At 44.2% G+C, this 7,500-nt stretch overlaps 1 protein-coding gene across 1 annotated transcript in view; it reads right to left on the bottom strand.

Moving 5' to 3' along the window:
* Positions 1 to 7,500, bottom strand: part of LOC123520820 — a 224,076-nt gene that overhangs the window by 47,209 nt on the left and 169,367 nt on the right. Inside the window, exon 2 of the mRNA XM_045283446.1 lies at positions 7,408 to 7,456. The gene's annotated coding sequence lies outside the window, so the exon portion shown is untranslated. The remainder of the gene's footprint in view (positions 1 to 7,407; positions 7,457 to 7,500) is intronic.

Here is a 7,500-nt window from a genome sequence, read left to right as displayed (position 1 = left end):
TCTCTCTCTCTCTCTCTCTAATGCTATTAATTTTAAGGAGAAAACGTAATATTACCGTCACATATTTGGAAAATTAAACTAATTAACACACATGATTTGAGAGAGAGAGAGAGAGAGAGAGAGAGAGAGAGAGAGAGAGAGAGAGAGAGAGAGAGAGAGAGAGAGAGAGAGAGAGAGAGAGAGAGAGAGAGAGACCTTCCACTTCCCCACCTTCAAATTAAACGTTTGCCAACTGAGGGGACCAGAGGAGAGAGAGAGAGAGAGAGAGAGAGAGAGAGAGAGAGAGAGAGAGAGAGAGAGAGAGAGAGAGAGAGAGAGAGAGAGAGAGGAGAGGGAGGGAGGAGAGGGAGGGAGGGAGGGAGGGAGGGAGAGGAGGGAGGGAGGGAGGGAGGGAGGGAGAGAGAGAGAGAGAGAGAGAGAGAGAGAGAGAGAGAGAGAGAGAGAGAGAGAGAGAGAGAGAGAGAGAGAGAGAGAGAGAGAGAGAGAGAGAAAGCCAATTACATGATTAGAGAGAGAGGTTAGCCTGAATAGCTGTAAACAAACACAGGAAGATCAGAGAGAGAGAGAGAGAGAGAGAGAGAGAGAGAGAGAGAGAGAGAGAGAGAGAGAGAGAGAGAGAGAGAATATATATTGAACGCATAACTGATTAAAAAAACAAAATTAAGTAAGGATAGACTGAGAAAATGACAATAAAGAGAACAGGAATAAGAAAAAGGGAGATAAAAGGAGGGAGAACAAAAACAACGATAACAAGATGAAGGAGGGAAGACAAATAAAACAAGGATAAAGAAGATGGAGGGAAGACAAACGACGATAACAATAACAATGAAATTAATAACAACGGAATAAGCTTTTCTCTCCATAACAACAAACTTTGCTAATATGCCGATACGAAACTTTGGAGGATGTTGTTGTTGTTGTTGTTGTTGTTGTTGTTGTTGTTTTAGTTTTTTCGTTATAGTAATATTAGCAGTTGTTTTCGTTGTAGTAGTAGTAGTAGTAGTAGTAGTAGTAGTAGTAGTAGTAGTAGTTTATGTTGTTGTTGTTTGCAGTCGTTGTTCTCAAACCTAACAGTTAAACAGTAGCAGCAGTGGTTGTAGTAGTAGTAGTAGTAGTAGTAGTAGTAGTAGTAGTAGTAGTAGTAGTAATTATATAATAATAATAATAATAATAATAATAATAATAATAATAATAATAATAATAATAATAATAATAACAAAAAGTATAAAATAAATTAATCTCTCTCTCTCTCTCTCTCTCTCTCTCTCTCTCTCTCTCTCTCTCTCTCTTTAATTACATATGAACATGTCTCCTCACCTATATAAAGAGAGAGAGAGAGAGAGAGAGAGAGAGATGGATAAAGAAAGACGTGACGCCATTAACCCATACATCTTTCTTAATCCTCTCTCTCTCTCTCTCTCTCTCTCTCTCTCTCTCTCTCTAGTTCCTACGAAATATTTAAATCCAAGATGGACATTTATCTTTATCTACTTTTTCTTCATTTTCTTCTTCCTCCTCCTCTTCCTACTCTTCTTCGTCTTCTTCTTCCTCCTCCTCCTCCTCCTTCTTCCTTCTCCTCTTCTTTCTCATCCATCATCATCATAATTCTCTCCTTCCCTTGAATCAACATCACCAACACTTACTCCTCCTCCTCCTCCTCCTCCTCCTCCTCCTCCTCCTCCTTCTCCTTCTCTTCCTCCTCCTCCTCCTAACTAATTTTGATCCTTAATTGTGAGAATGAATGATGGAGAGAGAGAGAGAGAGAGAGAGAGAGAGAGAGAGAGAGAGAGAGAGAGAGAGAGAGAGAGAGAGAGAGAGAGAGAGAGAGAGAGAGAGAGAGAGAGAGAGATTGCAGCATTAATAACAAGAAAAAGAAAATAAAGGAAGGAAGGAAGGAAGGAAGGAAGGAAGGAAGAAAAGGAAGGAAGAAAAATATAAAATGAAGGAAGGAAAGAAGGAAGGAATGAAAGGAAAGATAAAATAATAGGAAGGAAGATGAGTAAGGAAATGAAGAAATAAAAAAGGAAGGAAGGAAGAGAGGAAGGAAGGAAGGAAGGAAGGAAGGAAGGAAGGAAGGAAGGAAGAAAGGAAGGAAGGAAAGAAGGAAGAAAAAAAGCTAAATTGTCATGCCAAGTGAAATGGAACGACTGGCTTTTGAGAGAGAGAGAGAGAGAGAGAGAGAGAGAGAGAGAGAGAGAGAGAGAGAGAGAGAGAGAGAGAGAGAGAGAGAGAAATTTCCCTTCTTACTCAAACACTCATTCTCTCTACTTACTTCCCATTAAAATACCTCTCTCTCTCTCTCTCTCTCTCTCTCTCTCTCTCTCTCTCTCTCTCCCATCTCTCAGGCCTTCCTCCCACCTCTCCCTCTCCTCCCCAGTACTTCACAATTCCCCATTTTCAGCCATTCCTCTTAATATAACTCAATCTCCCCATTCGGACCTATTAAACTGCCCATTAAACGGTTCCCTCCCATTAACTGTTATTTTTCTCCCAGCTACCCCCTCTCTCTCTCTCTCTCTCTCTCTCTCTCTCTCTCTCTCTCTCTCTCTCTCTCTCCTCCCCATCTCTCAGGCCTTCCTCCCCACCTCTCCCCTCTCCTCCCCAGTACTTCACAATTCCCCATTTTCAGCCATTCCTCTTAATATAACTCAATCTCCCCATTCGGACCTATTAAACTGCCCATTAAACGCTTCCCTCCCATTAACTGTTATTTTTCTCCCAGCTACCCTCTCTCCTCTCTCTCTCTCTCTCTCTCTCTCTCTCTCTCTCTCTCTCTCTCTCTCACTCGAAATCCAACTTTTCAAAACACAATTGACTTTTTTGGTTAATTTTCTCCCTTAATCAGCTCTCTCTCTCTCTCTCTCTCTCTCTCTCTCTCTCTCTCTCTCTCTCTCTCTCTCTCTCTCTCTTTCTCTAAACCTCCCATTCCTCTCTCTTTTCGATCCTCTCTCTCTCTCTCTCTCTAAAACCCTAATTTTTCTCTCTTCTCTACCCTCTCTTTCCTTCCTCCTCTCTCTCTCTCTCTCTCTCTCTCTCTCTCTCTCTCTCTCTCTCTCTCTCTCGGAAAGGTCAGCCACGCATAAGTGAGAATTCTAATTAATCTAAGTAACTTTAAAAGATTGAACTCAGAACTTAAAGAGACTTTGGAGTTTGGCGGGAAAAGTGAAGGAAACTTGGAATGTGATCAATCTTAGTCACTGCGGCGCCCTGACCGATTTGTCACGCCCGCGCACACGCACATGGAAATGCACACGCGCGCGTACACACACACACACACACACACACACACAGATGCACATGCACACACATACGCGAATGCACACGCACACACACACACGCACATGCACGCAAATGCACACGCACACACGCAAATGCACACGCACATGCACACAAACAAATGCACACGCACACACACACGCAAATACACACGCACACACGCAAATGCACACGCACACACACACGCACACACACACACACACACACACACACACAATGCACACACACATGCAATGCACACACACACACGCAAATGCACACGCACACACGCACATGCACACGCACACACATGCAAATGTACACGCACACACACGCACACAAATGCACACGCACACACGCAAATGCACACGCACATGCACACAAACAAATGCACACGCACACACACACGCAAATACACACGCACACACGCAAATGCACACACACACACACACACACACACACACACATACACACACACAAATGCACACGCACACACACATGCGAATGCACACGCACACACACGCAAATGCACACGCACACACGCACATGCACACGCACACACATGCAAATGTACACGCACACACACGCACACAAATGCACACGCACACACGGAAATGCACACACACACGCAGATGCAAACGCACACACACGCGAATGCACACGCACATACATACGCAAATGCACACACACACACACACACACACACACACACACACACATACAAATGCACACGCACACGCACGCACACACACACACACACACACAAATGTAAATGCACAAGCACACGCGCATTCACACATACACAGGCAAACACACACGCAAACACACACACACACACACACACACACACACACACACACACACACACGAATGCACACGCACACACACGCAAATGCACACGCACACACACACGCACATGCACACAAACAAATGCACACGCACACACACGCAAATGCACACGCACACACACGCACATGCACACGCACACACGCAAATGCACACGCACACACACGGAAATGAACACACACGCAGATGGAAACGCACACACACGCACATACATACGCAAATGCACACACACACACACATACAAATGCATACGCACACACACACACACACACACACACACACACACACACACACACACACACACACACACACACACACATGTAAATGCACAAGCACACGCGCATTCACACATACACAGGCAAATGCACACGCAAACACACACACACACATACACACACACGCAAATGTACATGCACACAAATGCACACGCACACACACGCAAATGCACACGCACAAGCAAATGCACACGCGCACACACACATACGCATGCAAATACACACACACACACACACACACACACACACACACACACACACACACACACACACACAGTGGTTAGAGCGCTGGCTTCACAAGCCAGAGGACCGGGGTTCGATTCCCCGGCCGGGTGGAGATATTTGGGTGTGTCTCCTTTCACGTGTAGCCCCTGTTCACTGTTCACTGTTCACTGTTCAGTGTTCACCTAGCAGTGAGTAGGTACAGGATGTAAATCGAGGAGTTGTGACCTTGTTGTCCCGGTGTGTGGTGTGTGCCTGGTCTCAGACCTATCCCAGGATCGGAAATAATGAGCTCTGAGCTCGTTCCGTAGGGTAACGTCTGGCTGTCTCGTCAGAGACTGTAGCGGATCAAACAGTGAATCACACACACACACACACACACACACACACACACACACACACACACGAAAATGGACACGCACACACAAATGCTCACATACACGCAAATGCACACGCACACACAATTTATGATGATAATGAGTGATAGCTAAAGATTCTCTCTCTCTCTCTCTCTCTCTCTCTCTCTCTAAGCCGTATATTTCTCTATCTTCTCTACCCTCACTTTCTCTCCTCTCCTTACCACGTCTTACTTTCTCTCTCTCTCTCTCTCTCTCTCTCTCTCTCTCTCTGGTATAGATAAACATTACATTTCTTGATATGAATTTCCTCCATTTTTCTTTTTATTTCCCTCCTCCTCCTCCTCCTCCTCCTCCTTCCTCCTCTTTCCTTCATCCTGACACAATAAAACCCATCTCCCTTCCACCCAATCAGAGAAAGGCGGCCATATTGTATCTAATCCCTCTAAGCTTCCATCAATGGCCATTTTTTTCCTTTTTTTATTCTTTAATATATCACAATTTTTCATATCTTATCGCCTGTGTGTGTGTGTGTGTGTGTGTGTGTGTGTGTGTGTGTGTGTGTGTGTGTGTGTGTGTGTGTCTCACTTATTTTTCTCTTCTCCCCATCCTTTTTTTTTCCTTCTTGTATATATTCTCCTCCCATCCCCCTCATCTCCCCATCAATATCTGCCCCTCACCCATTCCTATCACCCCATAACTGCGCATTTCAACTCCCCTCACTTCATTTAAAGAGAGGAATAACAGTACAAAATTTACTTCTTTTATTCTTCTTTATCAAAATCTCTTTATCACTTTTTATTTTTGCTCTTCTTCTCCTCCTCTTCTTCTTTTACTTCTTCCTTCTTCCCTTCCTTCGTATAAAATTCCAGGATCAACACACACACACACACACACACACACAGAGAGAGAGAGAGAGAGAGAGAGAGAGAGAGAGAGAGAGAGAGAGAGAGAGAGAGAGAGAGAGAGAGAGAGAGAGAGAGAGAGAGAGAGAGAGAGAGAGAGACACACTTTAACTCCCTCTCCCTAGTCCCAAGCCCCCAGCTTCTTAGATCCACTTAACTCCCTCTCCTAAAGACTCCCCATTCCCCCTCCTCCCCCTGTCCAAGAGGCCATTACACACGTGTCTTCCCACACCTGCCAGGGCCTCGCAACACAAACACACGTGGCAGGGGACAATTTCACACCTGTCTGTCTCCTGTGTGTAGAGAAAGATACGAAGGCAGGCAGGGAATGGAGGGAAGGGAGAGAAATGGAGGGATGGAGGGAAGATTTAGCGTGTGGAAGGATGGATTGGAGGAAGGAAAAGAGAGGAGAGAGAGATGGTGGAGGAAGAGATAAAAGAGAAAGGAAGGAAGGAAGAAGGGAAGGAGAGAGAGGAGGAATGCTTTCATTAATTCACTCGCTAAGATTCTATTTAGATCTTCGAGTGACTGTTTAGGAAATGTGTGTGTGTGTGTGTGTGTGTGTGTGTGTGTGTGTGTGTGTGTGTGTGTGTGTGTGTGTGTGTGTGTGTGTGTGTGTGTGTGTTTCTATTTTATTCATGTTCTCAATCTGTATTCCGTTCAATTCATAAGCTTTCTTCTCATTTCAATACTGTTCCCTTGAGTTTATAAGCTTTACAATCTCAGTTTCTTTCCTATTCAAATCCACAATCTCTTCAACAACTTCCTTCTATTACAATGGCAAGCTTTACGAATTGCGTCCATTTTAAATCACATCCTTTCACTTTCAATGCTATTCGCTCTCGCCTCACCAATGCAATATTTTCACCACCACCAACACCCAATTGCAGTTTTCTATATTAATTTCAAAAGTTTAAGTCTCAACTCATTTTTTTGGTGGTCAGTGGCAATGTACAATAAACCAGATTGCGTTTTTTTTTTTACACTACGTTGAGTCGAAGTTTAAATTATTACATTTATTTCGACGGACGTGACATGCATACAGTGAAGCGAATGGCTGTCCTTTACAGTAACATCACACGAAGTTTATTGTTTTTTCACTTCTTTCTCTTTTCTTTTCGTGAGTTTACGGCAGAGCGGAAGACACACTGAACAATACTTTTCTTTATTTTAACGTAAGAGAGGAAATCTGGCCAAGGGCAACGAAAACTATCAAAGAGACCTACTCAGATGCCAGTTCCGAGCAGGTCCTTAAGAGGCATACCTCCCATTTCAATGAGTTCAGGTCACAGGAAGGTGGAAATAGAGAAGCAGGCAGGGAGTTCCAGAGTGTACCAGGGAAAGGGATAAAGGATTGAGAATACTAGTTAACTCTTGCATTAGAGAGATGGACTGAATGGGATAAATGTTTTGAAACCTGCCTCTTCAAAGAATTCAGGTCATAGGAAGGTGAAAACAGGGAAGCAAGTAGGGAGTTCCAGAGTGTACCAGCCTCCCTTGCTTCATGTTTCTTGTATAGCTGCAAGGTGAAGGTGACTTAGGGCTCACCTGTGTGGTGTGAGTGGCGGCGGTGACAGAGGTTGCCCACGATAAACACCTGAGAGGGAAGGAAACGATGTTATTAGTATCTTTTCTAATGCT

This window comes from Portunus trituberculatus, chromosome 7 (assembly GCF_017591435.1).
Source record: "Portunus trituberculatus isolate SZX2019 chromosome 7, ASM1759143v1, whole genome shotgun sequence".
In the NCBI taxonomy this organism is placed as follows: domain Eukaryota; kingdom Metazoa; phylum Arthropoda; class Malacostraca; order Decapoda; family Portunidae; genus Portunus; species Portunus trituberculatus.
Note: the sequence above shows the minus strand (reverse complement) of the source record. Positions and strands in the feature narration are given on the sequence as shown.